The 23,119-nt window shown below is 37.8% G+C and overlaps 1 pseudogene; it reads right to left on the bottom strand.

Annotated features, from left to right (window-relative positions):
• The window catches only part of LOC128070923 (eukaryotic translation initiation factor 1A, Y-chromosomal-like), a 65,199-nt pseudogene that overhangs the window by 9,961 nt on the left and 32,119 nt on the right, over window positions 1–23,119 (bottom strand).

Below are 23,119 nucleotides of genomic sequence, written 5' to 3'. Positions count from 1 at the left end.
TTAAAAATATTTTTCAGTTTTTTTTTTCTTTCATGTCTTAAATGTTTGTGAAAATTCTAGGCCATTTGTTTCATACACAGAATTTGTCAGTTTCCTCAAGCGCAAATATATCTGGCATAAGTCCAGCCTAGGTACCATAAATCATTCTCTCTAAATATAAATCCTATTATGAAAGGTATCAAGGATTTCCTAATTTTATGCCTTTACATTGCCACATAAATCACTATGTTTGAAGTCTTCAAGAATTCACAAAATCAGTCACTTTAAAGCACAGGTAAATTTTTTAAACATAAGATTTATATTAAAGTAAAATATATCTCCAACCTGACCTTTTATCTCAGGCTTCCTCGGATATGACATATCATTGTCACACCATCAAAATATATTGCTTCCAATCGTGCATTTTCAAACATTTTGGTTACTTGAGCATATTCTTTGGAAGGGGCAAACAGAAGAAAAAAAAATATAAAATACTGTTCAATTTTTCTTAAAATGTAACAGTTGTTCTAGTGCAACAGTTCTAGTGCTACTTTTAGACCAAACCATGAATAAAATAATTTTTTAAAAAGTCAAGTATTATAACAAGTGAGAACTGTCTCAAGGTGATGTATGTTATCAGTCCAGTTGCTCAGTTGTGTCCAACTCTTTGCAACCCCATGAATCACAGCACACCAGGCCTCCCTGTCCATCACCATTTCCCAGAGTTCACTCAGACTCACACCCATCAAGTCCGTGACGCCATCCAGCCATCTCATCCTCGGTCGTCTCCTTCTCCTCCTGCCCCCAAACCCTCCCAACATTATAGTCTTTTCCAGTGAGTCAACTCTTCGCATGAGGTGGCCAAAGTACTGGAGTTTCAGCGTCAGCATCATTCCCTCCAAAGAACACTCAGGGCTGATCTCCTTCAGAATGGACTGGTTGAATCTCCTTCCAGTCCAAGGGACCCTCAAGAGTCCTCAAATGATATGAAAAATGATATGAGTGAAAAAGTTGACTGAAACCTCAACATTCAGAAAACGAAGATAATGGCATCTGGTCCATCAGTTCATGAGAAATAGATGGGAAAACAGTGGAAACAGTGGCAGACTTTATTTTGTTTTTGGCTCAAAAATCACTGCAGATGGTGACTGCAGCCATGAAATTAAAAGACACTCCTTGGAAGGAAAAGTTATGACCAACCTAGATAGCATATTAAAAAATAGAGACATTACTTTGCCAAGAAAAGTCTGTCTAGTTAAGGTTATGGTTTACTATGTGAGAAGAGAGAGGTAAGGTTCAATTTCTTGTGACCATTATCCTGGAATTACCTGGAGAAAGGCTTTGCTCTTAGGAGATTAAATATTTAGGGCTAAAATCCATAAATATGTAACTACACCTGCCTATAACAAAGTTTAAAATGTTAGAAAGAAAATGTTCATGCGCAGAAAAAAATACAAAAAGAAAACATTAAAGGTTAGTGAGTCTAAGTAAAAACATATGGGACTTGTACTCTCATTTCAACGTTTCTGTGGCACTGACTTTTCATTAAAGTGAAAAAAGTTGGTGCTTCAATTATTTCACTCTGTTTTAGTCTGCATATACTTAAATAAGAGTCAGCTCTTTGGTTATTTTATTAAATATTATCATGTGCTAGTGGTATTGTAGCACTGATGATCTGATGTCTCCACATAGGTTTCTCATAATCTACTGAAAAATATTATAATAGTAGGTAATTATCAATGTTGGCAGCCAGCCTTACTCTGTTCTAAACCCTAAATTCACTCTCTATTATACCATGCTTTTCCATAGAAGAAAAAGAGAAGATTTTGTTAACAAAAATGGCATGTTAAGCCTCCATGAGAAACTGTAAAATGAATTATTTAAAACAGAAATTCTTGGAAAATGTATGGCACTGCAAATGCGGAAAAGCTGGAGCTATGACGGGCTTCTGTGGTGTCTCGGTGGTAGGGAATCCACCTGCCAATATAGCAGACACCAGTTTGATGCCTGGTCCGGGATGAACCCACATGCCGAAGACCAACTGTGCCCCTTGCCACGGCTATTGAGCCTGTATTCTATAAACTGGAAGCTGCAACTGTTGAGCCCACGTTCTGTAACTACTGAAGCCGGGTCTCCCTAGAGCCTATGCTCCACAAGTGGAGAGGGCACCCCAATGAGAAGCCAGTGCACTGCAACTACAGAGCAGACCCTGTTCCCCACAAAGAGAGAAAAGCCCATGCACAGTAATGAAGGCCCAGTACAGCAAAATAATAATAATAAGCAAATAACATCATTTAGATTTTAAAAAAAGGAGATACGAGAAAACTCCTCAGAACTTTGACTAAGATATGTTTCAAATTAAACTCTGAAATTCATATTATTATATAAGGTAAAAATAGCTAAATTTTTTTTACCTTGTCCATCTTCTTTAAATACTGTCTCTTTTTTCACATTCATTTTCCTCTTTACCCTTGCACCTAAATCTGCCTTCTTTACCTCAGTGATTAAAAAGTGAATAAAAATTGAAGCCTTATCATCTGTATAATAGTTTACAAACTCATCAAACAAGCTAACATAAGTGGTTAAACTTTCTATAATCAGGGAAACACATAGATTATCATTTAATTAGCAGTAAAACATTAACAGACCTCAAAAGAGATTTACAGTTTAACCTAATTTGCTTACTTATTAGTCACTTACAAATTGTTGAGGGCTTTCTTCTAAATCCCTTACCAGATATATATATATATTATCAACCACATAACCCACTGCCAGAGATAACCATTAGCAGTTTTATTATTTATGCTTTCCAATTAAACCTGGGTTCTATACATTTTTCTTCCATAATTCATTTGCAAATTAATAAACCAAAATAGTCCACGTATTTGTAAAGGAATGAAAACTGAAAAATCAAATGTAGAAATGTCTTCATTTTGGCCTGAGAGGAAGCAGCTAGTTTTAAAGTCCCACAGAAGGAAGAGGGGAGTTCCTCAAGACTGGAATGAAGCCTAGGAAGATAACATTAATAAACATGTGTTGAATATTTATTAAGCACCAAGTTGTGATAATTCTGCATTCATAAAATAATTACTGTTCTCTTCAGAATACACAATCCAACATGAGCATCTGAAACTTCATTCCTAGAAACAGAGGAGGAAACAAGGAATATATGGAAATCTACACTTATCTGTAAGCTAAATGTGAATTAAATCGATTAGGAAAAAAAAAAGTGGAAGTGGTTTGTAATTTACCTAATACATTATTAAAAAGACATTCCTAGAGTTTCCCTAAATTGTTAGCAGCAAAACATCTGCTAGAGAAAGACTGTGCCAGTGATTTGGGGAATCTAGAGAACACTGAGCTTGAGGCAAAGTGTGACCAAATAAGTGTGTCAAAGGTTAAGTAAGCCTTGAGAATGAAAATGAAGTCCCAGGAATGAATAATGAAGAGCGATTTAATGTGGAATATGAAATATGGTGCTATTCTGAAAGAGGTATTCTCAGTCCTTGCAGTTACAGTTTTCCAGGAGGCATTACAAGGACATTAAACATGACACAAGCAGAACTCAGGACTGTAAAAAGGAGAATTCAAGGAATGACTGTCCCAGTGCCCTCCTTCAGTTAGCTTAGGAGTACCGTTTTGGAAGTTACAAGTGCAGTTATTTTCAAATCTGATTATTTGTGAACTGTCTGCCTCAGAATAAAGATAAATAGAAATACATAGTGTAAGCATCTATTTTATGAGAAAAGAAGGTAGAACACGTTGGGATATGTGTGCTTTCTTAAAAAAGGTTAAGTTTTGTGACAGGTAGAGGCAAGTAAACTGGCAGACATGAACCTAAACATGCAATATAGATTTGCCTTTGTCTTTGCAAAGAACCAGTATTTTCACCAGTAGTGAACTGTCCATAAAGTAAAGTATGGACAAATATTTAACAATCTCAAAAGAAAGAATCAGTGTGTCATAAACAACAGCTAAAGGAGAGTCCTGGAAAGGGATAAAGGCTGGAGAGGCAAAGCCTCAGCTGCCAAAAAGTAGGCTTCTGCCAGCTTAATAATGCACCTGGAGGTGGTGATGGACAGGGAGGCCTGGCGTGCTGCAATTCATGGGACTGCAAAGTCAGACATGACTGAGCGACTGAACTGAACAGAACTGAACTAAACTGATCCTGTTAATAAGTGCTTTTAGCTGACCATTTCTTCACTTAAGTTGTATCCGTTGTCTTCCTTCTTGGAGAAACAAATTTCCCCAGGATGCTTCTGTTCAAAACCTAGCGTAATACAAGTGGTGGAAGAATTAAAGAGAAAGGGTATATAACTCTCAAAGGACCTGAAAAACGTCCTTAGGTTTGGGAGACAGGAACCTCTTGAGGTTCAGTACAGATACCTCTCTGAAAAATTTAGGTCCACTAAGCTAGGGACTCTTGCTGGTACCAGGGTACAGCCACTAGTCTGTGTATCCAATGTTGGAATGATAGAATAAGGTTTGAAGATAGTGTAAGCAATAACAAGAAAGTCCTTTCTCTTCAGAAATAAAATGTTTAGGATTGTTTTTCATAGTGATGGAAGACCTTTTAATCTATTTAAGCATTAGTGAACATTCTGGCTAGATGTGTTTGTTTGAACTTCATGCTAGACACCCTATTTTTGGCCTGTGAAACAAATATACTACATCTGCTTTAACCATGAAGAATAGTCACTGGGTATCCACTTGAATGGGGAAGTCAAAATCTTCTGCAGTTGTCTACCATCAACGCACCCTCTGGGAAATTCAGGATGTGAAAACAAGATGGTGTATTTCTGTGCTTTGGAATTTTGTGTTCCTAGTCAGTTAAGATAAGAAGTTTAATGACTCCATGTTCTTGCCTAGGAAAACACTAACATCACTGCTTGCCACACTCTATTTTGTGGTTAACAGTATATTTTACCACACTATAGGTTTCACTCATGTACTTTACATTTTACAGAAATTTCTCTATATACTGGCTCTGCCCCTTCATCTTCAGAACACTCCTCTCAAAACTATATGAAAGGCATTTCCTAGGCTATGGTCCTTGGGTTTGTTTGTTTGTTTGTTTTCTAATTTTAGCATATATTGTTGGATATTTTCATCAATATAGTGTAATTTTCTTTAAAGAAAAAATTGCTTTTCACTTCAAGCATGAAACTTTACACTGAAAGTTTGTCTCCTACTTAATCATGACATATGATCAATGAGTACACATAATAAGGAATGACAATTTGTACTTTTTTACCAGAAACTAGGGCTTCGCTGATAGGTCACCTGCTTAAGAATCTGCTGCTATTCAGGAGACCCAAGTTTGTTTTCTGGTTTGGAAGATTCTCTGGAGAAGCAATAGGCCACTCACTCCAGTATTATTTAGGCTTCCTTGGTGGTTCAGATGGTAAAAAATCCATCTGCTATGAGAGATCTGCAGAAAGAGTGGCCTGACAACCCACTCCAGTATTCTTGCCTGGAGAAGCCCCATGGACAGAGGAGCTTGATGGATTATACTCCAGAGGGTCACAAAGAGTCAGATATGACTGCGTACCTAGTTCAGATCAGTTCAGTTCAGCCACTCAGTCGTGTCCGACTCTTTGAGACCCCATGAATCGCAGCACACCAGGCGTCCCTGTCCATCACCAACTCCAAGAGTTCACTCAGACTTGCATCCATCGAGTCTGTGATACCATCCAGCCATCTCATCCTCAGTCATCCCCTTCTCCTCCTGCCTCCAATCCCTCCCAGTATCAACATCTTTTCCAATGAGTCAACTCTTTGCATGAGGTGGCCAAAGTACTGGAGTTTCAGCTTTAGCATAATTCCTTCCAAAGAACACCTAGAGCTGACCTCCTTCAGAATGGACTGGATGGATCTTCTTGCAGTCCAAGGGACTCTCAAGAATCTTCTCCAACATCACAGTTCAAAAGCTTCAATTCTTCAGTGCTCAGCCTTCTTCACAGTCCATTTCTCAAAGCCATACATGACTACTGGAAAAACTATAGCCTTGACTAGACGGATCTTAGTCAGCAAAGTAATGTCTCTGTTTTTGAATATGCTATCTAGGTTGGTCATAACTTTTCTTCCAAGGAGTAAGAGTCTTTTAATTTCATGGGTGCAGTCACCATCTGCAATGATTTTGGAGCCCCCCCCAAAATAAAGTCTGACACTGTTTCTACTGTTTCCCCATCTATTTCCCATGGAGTGATGGGACCTGATGCCATGATCTTCGTTTTCTGATTGTTGAGCTGAAAGGCAACTTTTTCACTCTCCTTTTTTACTTTCATCAAAAGGCTTTTTAGTTCCTCTTCACTTTCTGCCATGAGGGTGGTGTCATCTGCATATTTGAGGTTATTAATATTTCTCCCGGCAATCTTGATTCCAAATTGTGTTTCTTCCAGTCCAGTGTTTCTCATGATGTACTCTGCACATAAGTTAAAGCAGACCAGAAACTAAAATAGATTTAAAGAAATGCTTGAAAATTTGAAATTTGGAGGTCTGCCTTAGAAAGAGTATTTTAGCCCTGGAAAAATACATAAAGCAGTGAACTTAACTACCCTCTTCTCCCAATAAAATAAGAGTTGAAATGGAGTTCATTTCCCTTTTTAGAGGCAGGTTGTTTTAGTAGAAAATATTAGATGATTAAATAAATGATTTAAACCTACTGAAATGCTGCTTTCAAAAATGTAAAAAAAAAAAATCTAATTCAAGGTGAATACCAAAGCAGGAACATAATTGAAATCAGTTGCAGTTGTAAGACATGACTTCAAAAAAGAACTAAAGAAATGTATATAATGACTGTCTAAATTCTCTGGGAATACATTATAAAAAGTTGTAGTCAATATTGTAAAGGATTTTTACATGCAATAAAATAGAAATGCCTTTCAGTTGTGCATAGTTTTAATAATCAATAGTACTGACTACTTTTCAGACATGTCAGACAAAGGTTATTTAAGCAAATTATCTACTTTAATCTCCCCAAGCCACCAGGCTCCTCTTCCCGTGGTATTTCCCAGGCAAGAATATTGAGGTTGGTTTCCATTCTCTCTTCCAGAAGATCTATCTTCTCAACTCAGGGATTTCTCAAGTATGGATCAGCTACAATGGGAGGTGGATTCTTTACTACTGAGCCCACAGAAAAATCCCCCAAAGAAACACAGTATCTACTTAAGAAGTAGTTCTTGGCTTTCATTTGTACTGTATCAAAGTTCTAGCCTGTGTAGTATGGGTTTGTTCAGAACAACCCTAGTGATCCATTGGTTAATAGCTTCCCAGGGATCCTTGTTCGGAAAGATCCCACATACTGAAGTGTAACTATGCTCATGGGCCACAACTCATGACCTCATGTGCCAAAACTAGAGTCAGTGTTCTGCAAAAAATGAAACCACTACAATGGGAAGGCTATGCACCATATCAAAGTGCACCATACCACTTGCCTCAGCTAGAGAAAGCCTTTGAACATCCATGAATACTTGGACTCACCAAAATAAATAAAATTTTAAAAGTAATAATAAAATAAATAAGACCTAAGAAAACAATAGTGAGTTTGTAACATAGATGTTCAGTTACATATATGTAGAAACAAGCAAATGTACTTTGAATTTCAAAAGCACAAAAATGCTTATTTTTCAAAACATGATAACACAATACTGACTATAACAAACTTATCACAAAATAAAAATATTCTATGAAATAGTTCACCAGAATGAGACATAAGGGTATTCCAACCATCAGACTGCAAATTTGTGGTTTTAATGCTTAAAAGCCTATGAAATATCATATGTTGCTTATATAATTCTAGTAAACATATATCTACTTGAGCTGTTAGCTCTGTCTTCTGCACTTTCATATTTCATTATGAAGCCATTTGGATTTTGTAAAAGAATGTGTAGATTTTATTTTATTTGATTTTATTTTAGTTTCTGAGGAGACTTCTCATTCTGCCCACACACTAGGAAACTTTTTTTCCTATTTTTTTAATTAATTTTTTTTAAAATTTTACAATACTGTATTGGTTTTGCCATACATCAACATGAATTCGCCACTGCTGTACGTAAGTTCCCACTCCTGAACCCCCCTCCCACCTCCCTCCCCGTACCATCCCTCTGGGTTATCCCAGTGGACCAACCCCAAGCATCCTGTATCCTGCATCAAACCTAGACTGGCAATTCATTTCTTATATGATATTATATATGTTGCAATGCCATTCTCCCAAATCATCCCACCCTCCCCCTCTCTCACAGAGTCAAAAAGTCTGTTCTGTACATCTGTGTCTCTTCTGCTGTCTCTCATACAGGGTTATCATTACCATCTTTCTAAATTCCATATATATGTGTTAGTATACTGTATTGGTGTTTTTCTTTCCGGCTTACTTCACAGCTGATTCAAATGTATTGTTTTTGATGGCTGAGTAATACTCCACTGTGTATGTGTACCACAGCTTTCTTATCCATTCATCTGCTGATGGACATCTAGGTTGTTTCCATGTCCTGGCTATTATAAACAATGCTGTGATGAACATTGGGGTACATGTGTCTCTTTCAATTCTAGTTTCCTCGGTGTGTATGCCCAGCAGTGGGATATTTTTCATTAATATAATTTGTTTACCCTAACCTTGCATTCACCCTGTACTGCATTTCTTTTAGCAGGCTCTAGTGATATTCTTCCAGCTGTTTTTGCCATTCTTTAATTTGCATATAATGATCACTGATTTTAATAGAAAACTGACAACAATTTTCTAATATGCTGTTAGAGTGTGGTGAGCTCTTGTGTTTCAGGCTTTTGGTTGAAAAAACCCTGAATTATTGTTAGGGCTCTAGTATCTTCTGATACTGAAGGAGAGACTACAAATATTCCAACCTAATTTGATTATAGTAATTAATGTTTTTTAAAGAATTAAAGAGTTACTCATCAAATATTTCATTGGCATGGGGAAATATACCCCTAACTCCTTAAGTACATCATGATTTTATTAAGGGAATCTGTGAGAAGTGACATTTCTCTGTGCATAATGATTTCATCAATACACTCTCTAAGATGAAAAAACAAATCAGAGTTCACATACTTCAGGAAAGTCATATTTAAATATGGAAAAACTTGTTTCAATCCAATAAAAATGGGTGTATGAGAAGTGAACTGATCATTTTTCTCTATTTTTCTCTGATTATGTTCTTGAAGTGTGTCTAAACTTCTTAGAAAAATGTATTATTCTGCTGTTTTTCAGTTGCTCAGTCATTGAAACTCTCTGCAATACCATGAACTGCATACACAGGCCTCATTGTCCATCAGTAATACCGAGAGTTTGCTCAAACTCATGTGGATCAAATTAGTTGTACCATCCGACCATCAAATCCTCTGCTAGGTCATTCTCCTCTGCCCTCAAGCTTTCCCAGCATCAGGGTATTTTCCTCTAGTCAGTTCTTTGCAGCAAGTGGCCTAAGTATCAGAGTTTCAGCTTTCAGCAATAGTCCTTTCAGTGAATATTCAGGACTGACTTCCATCTGGGTTGACTGCTTTGATCTCCGTGCAGTCCAAGGGACTCTCAAGAGTCTTCTTCAACACCACAGTTCAAAAACATCAATTATTTCATGCTAAGCTTCCTGTATAGTCCAACTTTCCCATCCATAAATGAGTACTGGAAACACCATAGGTAAAAACCTGACAGAGAGTTAATTGGAAAATAACACCTCTGCTTTTTAATATGCTCTCTAGATTGTTACAGTTATTCTTCCAAGGATCTAGCACCTTTTAATTTCATGGCTTCAGTCACCATTTGCAGTGATTTTGGAGTGCAAGAAAATACAGTCTATCACTGTTTCCATTTTTTCCTCATCTATTTGATGTGAAGTCGTGGGGCCAGTGCCCTGATGTTCCTTTTTTTATTCTTGAATTTTAAGCCAGGTTTTTCATTCTCTTCTTTCTTTTCATCAGTACGCTCTTTAGTTATTCTCCACTTTCTGTCATATATGTGGTGTCAACGGCAAATCTGAGGTTATTGATATTTCTCCAGGCAATCTTGATTCTAGTTTTGGCTTCATTCAGCCTGGCATTTCACGTGATGTCCTCTAAATGTAAGTTAAGTAAGCCACATGACAATCTACAGCCTTGATGTACTCCTTTCCCGATTTGAAACTAGTGCATTGTTCCATGCCCAATTCTAACTGTTTCTTCTTGACCTGCCTACAGATTTCTCAGGAGGCAGGTAAAGAGATCTGATATTTTCTTCTTTTCAATAATTTTCCATAGTTTCCTGTCATCCACACAGTCTAAAGATTTGACATAGTCCAAATCAGATGTGGGTGTTTTTCTTGAACTCACTTGCTTTTTCTCTGATCCAAAGAGTGTTGGCAATTTGATCTCTGGTTCCTCTGACTTTTCTAAATTCAGCTTTAACATCTGGAAGTTCTCAATTCATGTACTGTTGAATCCTATCTTGGAGAACTTTGAGCATTACTTTGCTTGCACGTGAGATGAGTGCAAATATGCGGTGGTTTGAACATTCTTTGGAAGAGCCTTTCTTTGGGATTGGAGTGAAAACTAACATTTTCCAGTTCTGTGGCCAATGCTTAGCTTTCCAAATTTGCTGACACATTGAGTGCAGGATTTGAATTGAAGCATCTGAAACGACTTGAATTGCACAGCTGGAAACCCATCACCTTTACTAACTTTGTCCATAATGATGTTTCCTAAGGGCTACTTGACTTCGTATTCCAGGTTTTCTGGTTCTAGGTGAGTGAAGACACCATCATGATTATCTGGGACATTAAGATATCTTTTTGGTACAGTTCTTCTGTGTATTCTTGCCACCTCTTTTTAATATTTTCTGCTTCTGTTAGATCCATATAATTTCTCTCCTTTATTGTGCCCATCTTTGCATGAAGTGTTCCCTGGGTATCTCTAATATTCCTGAGGTGATATCTGTTCTTTGTCCATCTTTTTTTTTTTTTTTTCTCTCTCTCTCTCTCTATTTCTTTGCATTGATCACTGAGGAAGTCTTTCTTATCTCTCCTTGTTATTCTTTGGAAAACTGCATTCAAATGGGTTATTTTATTTTCTCCTATGCCTTTAGCTTCTCTTCTTTTCTAAGCTATTTGTAAGGCCTCTTCAGACAATGCTTTTTCCTTTTTGCATTTATTTTTCTTGGTTATGGTCTTGATCACTGCCTCATGTAGAATGTCATGACCTTTGTTCCATAGTTCACCAGGCAGTCTGTCTATAAGATCTAATCCTTCAAATCCGTTTGTCACTTCCACTGTGTAATCATAAGGGGTTTATTTCAGTCAAACACAAATGGTCTAGTGGTTTTCCATACTTTCTTCAATTTAAGTCTGAACTTTGCTTTAAGGCATTCATGATCTGAGCCATTTCACTGTGCAGTCTTTTTTTTTTTTTTTTTTGCTTACTGTATAGAGCTTCTCCATTTTTGGCTACAAAGAACATAGTTAATCTTATTTCAGCTCTGACCATCTCTAGAGTCATATCTTGTGTTATTGGAAGAGGGTGTTTTGCTGTGAACAGTGAGTTCTCTTAGCAAAATCTGTTAGCCTTTGCCCTGTTTCATGGTGTACCCCAAGGTCAAAGTTGCCTGTTACTCCAGGTATCTCTTGACTTCCTAATTTTTTCTAGGATGCAATGGATGTTGGCAGTATAAGCTCTCGTTCCTCTCCCTTTTCTAAATTCAGCATATATATTTGGAAGTGCTTGTTTCACAACTTTGAAGCATGGCTCAAAGAATTTTGAGAATTACCTTGCTTAGTATATGAAATGAGCATAATTGTGCAGTACTTTGAATAATTTTTGGCATTGCTCTTTGATGTGGGGATCAGTACTTTGTCATGTGTACACTAGTGCTTGCTCAGTAGAACCAAAATGTGTATTCCATAGTGTAAACTCTGAAGTTGGATCACGTACACTATATAATATTGACTCAGTGGAGGTAAGATGATACTTCCAGAATGCAAGCTTAATAGTCATGGTAAGTCTGCTGTAGAACACTGATTCAGTAATGGTAAGATATGTGTTCTAGAATACAGGATCAATAGTGTTGTCACATTTCCTCCAGAGTTTAGGCACTGCAGAAGAGGCATGTGTGCTTAGAATGGGGTCTTAGTAGTGGTGACATGCATGCTCTACAACTCAGCCTCAGTAGTGGAAAGATATGTTCCCTAGAGTTCAAACTAGCAGTTACAAGATTCTTGGTGTGATGATCTGTGTTACATGAAGAAGCAGTGGAAATTGTCACAGCACTGAAACACTAAATAGTGAAAAACTACGAAATGTGTTTAACCCATAGTAGACAAAGAAGTATTCCAAGAAAGTTGTACCTTTGATTTACAGGATGGTGGTAATTATTGACTTTGTTCCACCTAAAGTGGGTTAAGATGTATTTGAATTATGTCATAAAATGGAAACAGTGATGGTTATAAACTTTTAACCTTGCCTGAGCTATTTGGATGCAGAAACACTTGAAAACTTCACAGCATTAAAATACTGGATTTTGATACATTATTGGATGTATCTTCTAATAATTGGTGATAAAGCACTTGAAATGTATCACATAGCTGAAAGATTGTATGTTGATCAATACTGGGTGTTTTTGACCTGCGTAGGATGGGGACTCATTTTATCATATGACAGCCCTAAAACACAAGATTGTGATAAATTTATGAGTGTGTATGAACTAGTATGTGCAGAAACAGTTGAAACATATCACAGAACTAAATGCTTGATGGTGAACTACTTCCAGGTATATTTGAACCCAAGTATGTGCAAAAAGTCTTGAAAAATGTTACAGAACTGAAACAATTGATGGTGATAAACTATTGCTTGTGTTTAACATGGAGTCGAAGAAGAAGCACTTGCAACATGTCACAGCACTGAAACAGTGGATGATCATAAGCTACTGGGTATGTTTCAGCTCATGTATATTGAAGAAACATTTGAAGCATGTCACACACCTGAAACATTGGATGTTTATAGATGACTGAGTGTACTTGATATGGAGTGAATGAAGGAAGCACTTGAAGCACGTGACATCACTGAAACATTGATTGAGAATACTGACTATGTTTGAGCTGAGAGGCTCCAGAATCATTTCATAGTACTGAACACTAACACTAGTTGGGGATAAACTACGGGGTTTGTTTGACACAGCAATGGATGAAGAACCAGTTGGCAATGTGTCACATTAGTGAAACAAGAGGGATATAAATGCTGACTGTGTTGACGTCAGTGGGACAAAAACACATTTAATATTATCAAAGCCCTAAAACACCAGGGATGATGAACTACTGATTATGTATGTCCCAGTGTGGACAAATAAAATTTCAAATCATGTCACAGAACTGAAACGCTGGTATGGTGATAATATACTGAATATCTAGGTCTACGGTGGATGATGAAGCTCTTTAAGCATGTCACAGTATGTAAACACTGGATGGTGACAAACCATGGAGTCTGGTTTTGGGGTGAGAATGAAGAAGCCATGAGCCATGCTCCAAAAGTAAATCACTGGCTGTTGATAATTAATAGAAGTTTTGCACCAGGTGCCAGGAGCCAGCACGGGAGATCCCACCCATGACAAGGTCATGTGGAAGAGATCTGACAAACAAGGTGGATCAAGACTTGAGGGATCCCCTGGATCTGCTCAAGCGTCTACCCCAAAACCAGAATCTGTCTGTCTTACTATTTTGTGCTTTTCACCAACTTTTCTGACATTAACAAGGAGCTATCCCCGACCACCTTTCTCTAGAAAAAAATCAACTTAGGGCTCGAGTTGATAAGTCTCTTGAGCATGAGAGAAATATTTCAATTCAAACCCCTCTGATGGCTTTCTATCTTGCTTGGCAGGTTTTCCAGACTCTTGCAGCTATGCTTGTGATTGTTCACAGCCTCCCAACTGTGAGAGACATGGGAAACTGAAAACATTCTAAAAATATAGAGGCTTTTGAAGAGTTAAAAACTATTAGTATAGTGCTGGTGTAGGATTTCATTGAGAGCCAATGCTTGCTGCCAAGTTCCCATATCCCTTTATCCATTGTGCACCTGGAGTGCATTAGTTAACATAGTTGAAATGTAACAAAAACAACAGTAGCCTTGAAATTAACCACATGAGACTTTTGAGCTAATTTGTTCTTTCTTTGTTGTAACTCACTGCACATTTGCTCTGTGAGAATGTAACTCTGTTTAGTACTTTCTGAGGCTGACATAGGTTAGAAATATAAAGAAAAAAACACTTCAAGGGAAAATAAGTTTTCTGGTCGAGCAGCCTTTATCAAAGGAGTGTAATAAAATGTCCACAGGCCTCCAAGGTTAGAAGATAATGTACACAACATTGTTAATGGGAAAGGCATGTAAAAAACAAACAAAAAAAAATCCTGGTTTTGATAAAGACAAAACAGGTGTAATGTTTGGGCTGACTCTGGATGACTTTACATCTCTCACTGCCCTCTATGTCAAGGTATAAAAGTTCCTTTTGAAAACAAAGTTGCGGGCCTTGCTCACCAAATCTTGGTCTCCCCCCGTCAATCAGTCTTTCTCTCTCTCTCTCTCTCCTTTCTCTCTCTCCCTCCCTCTCTTTTTCAGGTTGATCCCTTGGAACACAGAGACTCTCTGTGTTCACTTTCCTGCCTGAGCTTCTAAGACCCGATTGAGAAGGTGCTCTATGCCTCATTCCAGCTACAAGGCACTCTGTGTCTTCACTCTGGAAAGAGGGTGCCTGCGGCCTTCATGAACAGAATAAGTCCCTTGTCTGGGGCCTTTTTGGCTTTCTGTGTAAACCAAGAAATATTAGCCTCTATTCTTTTGACCCTCCCCTCCCCCCTTGCTGACGCTGTCCATCCTGAGGGTACCCCTGGATACTGCTGGGGCTAGACCCCAACACCAGAGTTGATGTAGAAGCATTTGAAGCATGTTAGTGTTCGGAAACAATGGATGATAATAAACTACTATGTTAACCTGGAGTGAGTGAAAAAGTACTTGAATCCAGTGGCAGCCATGATACACTGTGTGTTGATAAACTCCTGGTTGTTTTTTTTTCTCACTTCACTGAAGAATTGAAATCAGTCATATGTCACAACACTGGACAGTGGGTGGTACAAAATATTGGCTATGACTGAACAAAGTGGGAAAATAAGCATTTGAATGGTGCCACCCCATTAAAAAAGAAAAAGAAATAGAGGAAAATAATGGAATGGGAAACACTAGAACTCCTCATGAAAATTAGAGATTATAAGGGAACATTTTGTGCAAAAATGGGCTCAATAGAGGACAGAAATGGTATGGAACTAACAGAAGCAGTGGATATTAAGAAGAGGTAGCAAGAATACACAGAAGAATTGTACAAAAAAAGAGATATATATGACCCAGAAAATCATGATGGTGTGATCATTCACCTAGAGCCAGACATCCCAGAATATGAAGTCAAGTGAGCCTTAGGAACTATCACTAGAATGAAAGCTAGCAGAAGTGATAGAATTTCAGTTAAGCTATTTCAAATTCTGAAAGATGATGCTTTGAAAGTGCTGCAGTCAATATGCCACCAAATTTGGGAAACTCAGCAATGTCCACTGGACTGGAAAATGTCAGTTTTTACTCCAGTCTCAAAGAAAGCCAACACCAAAGAATGCTCCAACTATCGCACAATTGCACTCATCTCACATGTTTGTAAAGTAATGCTCAAAAATCTCCAAGCCAGACAAGAGCAATACATCAATCATGTACTTCTAAACGTTCAAGTTGGTTTTTTAAAACCAGAAGAACCAAAAATCAAATTGTCAACATCCACTGGATCACTGAAAAACAAATAGAGTTCCAGAAGATCTACTTTTCTATTATTGAGACTGTGATGGTGTGGATTACAGTAAACGTTGGAAAATTCTGCAAGAGATGAGAATACCAGACCACCTGACCTGCCTCTTGATAAACCTGTATGCAGGTCAGGAGGCAACAGTTAGAAATGGACACGGAAGAACAGACTGGTTCCAAACAGGAAAAGAGGTATCTCCTGTTTATTTACTGTCTATACCGTGCACATTAGGAAAAATGCAGGGCTGGAGAAATCACAATCTGGAATCAAGATTGCTAGAGAAATATCAATAACCTCAGATATGCAAATAATGCCACCCTTATGGCAGATAGTGAAGAAGAACTAAAGAGCTTCTTGATGAAAGTGAAATGGGGAAGTGAATAAGTTGTCTTAAAGCTCAACATTCAAGAAACTAAGATCATGGCATCCAGTGCCGTCACTTCATGGGAAATAGATGGGTAAACAGTGGAAATAGTGGCTGACTTTAGTTTTTTGGGCTCCAAAATCACTGCAGACGGTGACTGCAGCCATGAAATTAAAAAATGCTACTCCTTGGAAGGAAAGTTATGACCAATATAGACAGCATATTAAAAAACAGAGACTTTATTTTGTCAACAAAGGTCTATCTAGTCAAGGTTATGGTTTTTCCAGTGGTCATGTATGATGTGAGAGTTGGACTGTAAAGAAGGATGAGCACTGAAGAACTGATGCTTTTGAGCTGCAGTTTTGGAGAAGACTCCTGAGAGTCCCTTGGACAGCTAGGAGATCCAACCAGTCCATCCTAAAGGAAATCAGTCCTTAGTGTTCATTGGAAGGATTGATGTTGAAGCTGATACTCCAATAATTTGGCCACCTGAGGCAAAGAAACATCCTAATGCTGGGAAAGATTGAGGGCAGGAGAAGAAGGGAAAGTCAGAGGATGATATTCGGATGGCATCACACACTCAATGAACATGGAATTAGGTGTACTCCGGGAGTTGGTGATGGACAGGGAGGCCTGGTATGCTTCGGTTCATGGGGTCACAAAGAGTTGGACATGACTGATTGACTGAACTGAACTGAACACCCCTTAAAGAGTGATTTTTTTTTTTATAAGTCTTGGGCACGTTTGACCTGGGTGAATAAAGAATCCCTCAAAGTATGTCACACAATGAAACCCTGAATGATCAATAATTACCTGCTGGGTTTGACATTGAATGTATGAAGAAGAACTGTCACTGAAGTTGAACAGTGTATGGTGATAAACCAGTGAGTGTGTTTAAATGGGGTAGGTGAAGACACCATTGAAGTGTATCTTTACATTGAACCAGTAGGTGGTGAATGTTAGGGATGAGTTTGACTTAGGATGATGAAGAAAACTTGAGGACTATCACACAGTAAAACACTGGATGGTGTTAACTGCTGAGTGTGTTTGACCTGGTGAGGATGGAAAAGTCCTGGAAGCATATCATGAAACAGAAACACTAAATGGTGATAAGCTACTGCAGGTGATTTACCTAGAGAGGATGAAGAAGCACATGAAGCATTCCACAAGACTGAAACAATGGATGGTGCTAATATACTGGGTATGTTTTGTCTAGGGTTGAGAAGAAGCACTTGAGACAAGTCTTCGAACTGAGGCATGGAATGCTGATAAACCATTGGATATTTCTGAATGGTGGTGTATGACAAAATTCTTGAAAAATGTTACACTACTGAAACGTTGCAAGTTGCTAAACTACTGGTGTATTTGACTCAGAATGGATAAGAAGCACGGCAAAAAACTGAAACAGGAGGTGATAAGCAATAGGGTGTTTATGGTCCAGAGTGCATGAGGAAGTATCTGAACCTTGTCACCAACATGAAATACTGGATGGTGACAAACTATTGATTATGCTTCATTTAGGGTGGACAAGAAGCACATGAACAATTTCACAGAACTCAAAAGTAGATGGGGACAAGCTACTTGGTATGTTTGACCCATGCTTCTCTGGAAGCATGTTGTAACACTGAAACATTGGATGGTGATAAACTACATGGTGTGATGACCTGAGAAACCCAGAAGCATGTTGCATAATTGAAACACTGGATAATGACAAACTACTGGGTGTTTTTGACCCAGTGCACACAAAGAAGCACTTGAAGCATGTCATAGAACTTGAACACTGGATGGTGAAAAACTTCTGGGTGTGTTTGACTGGGTGGATGAAGAAACTCTTGAAGCATGTTTCTCCACTTAGACACTGGATATTGAGTGTGTTTTATCTTCAGAAAATGAAGCACTTGAGCTCTGTAACAGCACTAAAATAGAGGATGGCAGTTATACGACTGGGTGATTAGTCCCAGGTGACAAGGATACCCTGGAAAATATCATAAGTTAATGCACTGAATACTCTATGGTAATAAAGCATAGAATGTGTTTGATCTGGGGTTGAGAAGAAGCAGATAAAGCAGGTCCCAGTTCTGAAACATGGGACTGTGACACACTACTGGGAGTGTCGGAATTCAAGCGGAAGTAGAAGCACTGGGAGCATGTCACAGCCAAGAAACAATAAATGTTGATACATTACTGAGTGGGAATAGAACGGGAAAGACTAGAGATCTCTTCAGGAAAATAAGAGGTATCAAGGGAGTATTCCATGCACTTATGGGCAAAATAGAGGACAGAAAAGGTGTGAACCTAAAAGAAGCGGAAGATATTAAGGAGTGGTGGCAAGAATACATAGAAAAACTATCCAAAAAGAACCCAATGACCTAGATAACCATGATGGTGCTATCACTCACCTCCAGCCATACATCTTAGAGGGTGAAATCTAGTGGCTCTTAGAAAGCATCACTACCAACAACGACAGTGGAGGTGATGGAGCACCAGCTGAAATATTTCAAATTCTAAAAGATGGTACTGTTGAAGTGCTGCATTCAGTATCCCAGAAAATTTGGAAAACTCAGCAGTGACTGCAGGACAGAAAAAGATCAGTTTTTCATTTGAAATCCAAAGCAGGGCAATACAAAGAATGTTCAAAGTATCACATAACTGTACTTATTTCACATCCTAACTCCTTGGAAAAAAGTTACAGACAACCTAGACAGCATATTAAACAGCAGAGATGTGAATGTGCCAACAAAGACCTGTCTAGTTAGGACTATGATTTTTCCAGTAGGCATGTATGGATGCGATAGTTGAATTATAAAGAAAGCTGATAACCAAAGAGTTGATGCTTTTGAACTGTGGTGTTGGAGAAGATTCTTGAGAGTCCCTTGGACTGCAAGGAGATCCAATCAGTCAATCCTAAAGGAGATCAATCCTAAACATTTATTAGGAGGGCTGATTGTGAAGGAGAAACTCCAATATTTTGGTCACCTGATGTGAAGATCTGACACATTTGAAAAGACCCTAATGTTGGGAAATATTGAAAGTGGGAGAAGGGGAGGACAGAGGATGAGCTGGTTGGATGGCTCACCGAAATAAGGTACATGAGATTGAGTAAACTCGGGGAGTTGGTGATGGACAGGGAAGCCTGACATGCTGCAGTCCATGGAGTCACAAAAAGTCGGACACGACTGAGTGAGTGAACTGAATTAAACAAAGGCATGCTCACAATTCTCCAAGCACATAATTCTTCAACAGCACATAAACCTAGAAATTGCAGATGTTCAAACTGGATTTATAAAAGATAGAGAAACAGGTCAAATCGGCAACTGCCTTTGGATCATGGGAAAAGGAAGAGAATTCTTAAAAAACAAAAATCTATTTCTGCTTCATTGACTATGGCAAAATACACTGTGTGGATCACAACAAACTGTAGTAAATTCTTAAAGACATGGAAATACCAGACCACCTACCTGCTTCCTAAGTGACTTGTATACAGGTCAAGAAACAACAGTGAGAACCAGATACAGAAGAACAGATGGTTTGAAATTGGAAAAAAAAAAAAAAAAGTCCATTCTAAACATCTGTGTCTCTTTTGCTGTCTCTCATACAGGGTTATCATTACCATCTTTCTAAATTCCATATACATGTGTTAGTATACTTTATTGGTGTTTTTCTTTCTGGCTTACTTCACTCTGTACAATAGGCTCTTGGGAACTCATGTACACCGGTGGCTGATTCATGTCAATGCATGGCAAAACGAATACAGTATTGCAAAGCAAAATAAAGTAAAAATTAAAAAAAAAAAGAAATTGTGAAAAAAAAAAAACTCTGTGTATTCTTGCCACTTCTTCTTAATATCTTCTGCTTCTGTTAGGTCCATACCATTTCTGTCCTTTATCGAGCCCTTCTTTGCATTAAATATTCCCTTAGTATCTCTAATTTTCTTGAAGAGATCTCTAATCTTCCCCCATTCTGTTCTTTTCCTCTATTTCTTGGCATGATCCCTGAGGAAGGCTTTCTTGTTTGGGGGTGAAATGTCCTATAGATAGGATGATGTGTCTCATCACTGAATCAATGAATGTTGATAACCTATATAGTATATTTGATGTGTAGTGAAGGAAGAACCACTTGAAGTGAGTTGCAAAAATCACTATATGATGACACTTCAGAATGTCTATGTTTGATCTTGATATATGCATCTGAATGTACAGTTCCAAGGAATAGAAAGAAGAGACAAGAAAGCCAATCAACCCTAGAGGAAATCAATTCTGAAAATTCACCTAAGGGACTGATGCTGAGGCAGAAGCTCCAATATTATGGCTATCTGATATGAAGAATCAACTCAATGGAAAACATTCTGATGCTGGAAAAGATTGGAGCAGGAGCAGGTAATAATAGAGGACCAGATGGTTGGATGGCATCACTGGCCCAATGGATTTGAGTTTGAACAAGCTTCAGAACATGATAAAGGACAGAAAGGCGTGATATGCTGCAGTATATGGTATAGGAAACTTTTGAAATGACTGAGTGACTGAATAACAACAGTAACAGCCCTCAACATTTAAAACAATGAATTTCACCTTTTTCTCAAGTGCACACGGAACCTATTCCAGGATAGATCACATCCTGGGCCATAAATCTAGTCCTGGTAAATTAAAAAAAAAAAAAGAAAGAAAGAAAAAAAAGAAAATAAATCATTCCAAGAATCTTTTCTGACCACAGTGCACTCAGATTAGATCTCAATTACGTGAATAAAACTATTAAAAATTCCAAAATATGGAGCCTGAAAAATACACTGCTGAATAACCAACAAATCACAGAAGAAATTTAAAAAATCAAAATATGCATAGCGATGAATGAAAATGAAAACACAACTCAAAGCCTGTGGGACACTGTAAAAGCAGTGCTAAGGGGAAATTTCATAGCAATACAGGCATACCTCAAGAAAAAAGAAAAAAATTTCAAATAAATAACCTACTCTACACCTAAATTAACTACAAAAGGAAGAAATGATGATCCCCAGGGTTAGTAGAAGGAAATAAATCTTAAAAATTAGGGCAGAAGTAAATGCAAAAGAAACAAAAAAAAGACTATAGCAAAAATCAACAAAGCCAAAACCTGGTTCTTTGAAAAGATAAACAAACTTGACAAACCATTAGCCAGATTCATCAGGAAACAAAGGGAGAAAAATTAAATCTAATAAAATTAGAAATGAAAATGGAGAGATCACAACAGACAACACAGAAATACAAAGTTTCATAAGAGGCTACTATCATCAATTATATGCCAATAAAAGGGACAACGGGGAAGAAATGGACAAATTCTTAGAAAAGTACAATTTTTCAAAACTGAATCAGGAAGAAATAGAAAATCTTAACAGATCCATCACAAGCACAGAAATTGAAACTGTTATCAGAAATCTTCCAGCAAATAAAAGCACAGGTCCAGACAGCTTCACAGGTGAATTCTACCAAAAATTTAGAGATAAGCTAACACCTATCCTACTCAAAATCTTCCAGAAAATTGCAGAGGGTGGTAAACTGCCAAACTCAGTCTATGAGGCCACCATCACCCTAAAACCAAAACCTGAGAAAGAGGACAAGGAAGGAAGGAAGGAAGGAAGGAAGGAAGAAAGAAAATGAAAGAAAGAAAGAAAATGAAAGAAGGAAAGAAAGAAGGAACAAAAGAAAGAAAGAGAGAAAGAGAGAGAGAGAGAGAAAGAAAGAGAGAGAGAACAAAAGAAGGAAAGAGAGAGAGAGAAAGAGAAAGAAAGAGAGAGAGAAAGTGAAAGAAAGAAAGAGAGAGAGAAAGAGAGAGAGAGAAAGAAAGGAGGAAAGAGAGAGAGAAAGAAAAAGAGAGAGAGAGAAAGAGAAAGAAAGAGAGAGAGAGAAAGAAAGGAAGAGAGAAAGGAAGGAAGGAAGGAAGAAAGAAAGAGAGAAAGGAAGGAAGGAAGGAAACTACAGGCAAATATCACTGATGATCCTAGATGTGAAAAATCCTTTAAAAAATTCTGGCAATCAGAATCCAACAACATATTAAAAAGATCATACACCATGACCAGTGGGCTCTATCCCAGGGATGGAAGGATTCTTCAATAGCCACAAATCAATCATTGTAATACACCACATTAACAAATTCAAAAATAAAAGCCATATGATTATCTCAATAGATGCAGAGAAAGCCTTTGACAAAATTCAACCTCCATTTATGATAAAAAGTCTCCTGAAATCAGGAATAGAAGCAATACATATCAGCATAATAAAAGCTATATTTGACAAACACACAGCAAACATGATCCTTAATGGTGAAAAATAAAAACCATTTCCCCTAAAGTGAGGAACAAGACAAGGGTGCCCGCTGTCATCACTACTATTCTATGTAGTTTTGGAAGTTTTGGCTACAGCAGTCAGCTCAGAAAAAGAAAAGGAATCCAAATTGGAAAAGAAGTAAAACAGTCACTGTTTGCAGATGACAGGATCCTCTATATAGAAAAGCCTAGAGACTCCTCCAGAAAATTGCTAAAGCTAATCAATGAATCAAGTAAAATTGCAAGATATTAAATCAACATACAGAAATCCCTTGCAGTCCTATACAATAATAATGAGAAAATGGAAAGAAAAATTAATTAAACAATCCTATTCACCATAGCAAAATAGAGAATAAAATACTTAAGAAAATATCTACCTAGAGAAACTAAAGATTTATATATAGAAAACTATAAAACACTGGTGAAAGAAATCACAGAGGACACTAATAGATGGAGAAATATACCATGTTCATGTGTCAGAAGAATCAATATAGTGAAAGTGAGTATACTACCCAAAGCACTCAATATGGCAGCAAATTTGGAAAACTCAGCAGTGGCCACAGTACTGGAAAATGTCAGTTTTAATTCCAATCCCAAAGAAGTTCAGTTGCTCAGTGGTGTCCAACTTTTTGCGACCCCATGAATTGCAGCACACCAGGCCTCCCTGTCCATCAAC

This window comes from Budorcas taxicolor, chromosome Y (assembly GCF_023091745.1).
Source record: "Budorcas taxicolor isolate Tak-1 chromosome Y, Takin1.1, whole genome shotgun sequence".
NCBI lineage: Eukaryota > Metazoa > Chordata > Mammalia > Artiodactyla > Bovidae > Budorcas > Budorcas taxicolor.
Note: the sequence above shows the minus strand (reverse complement) of the source record. Positions and strands in the feature narration are given on the sequence as shown.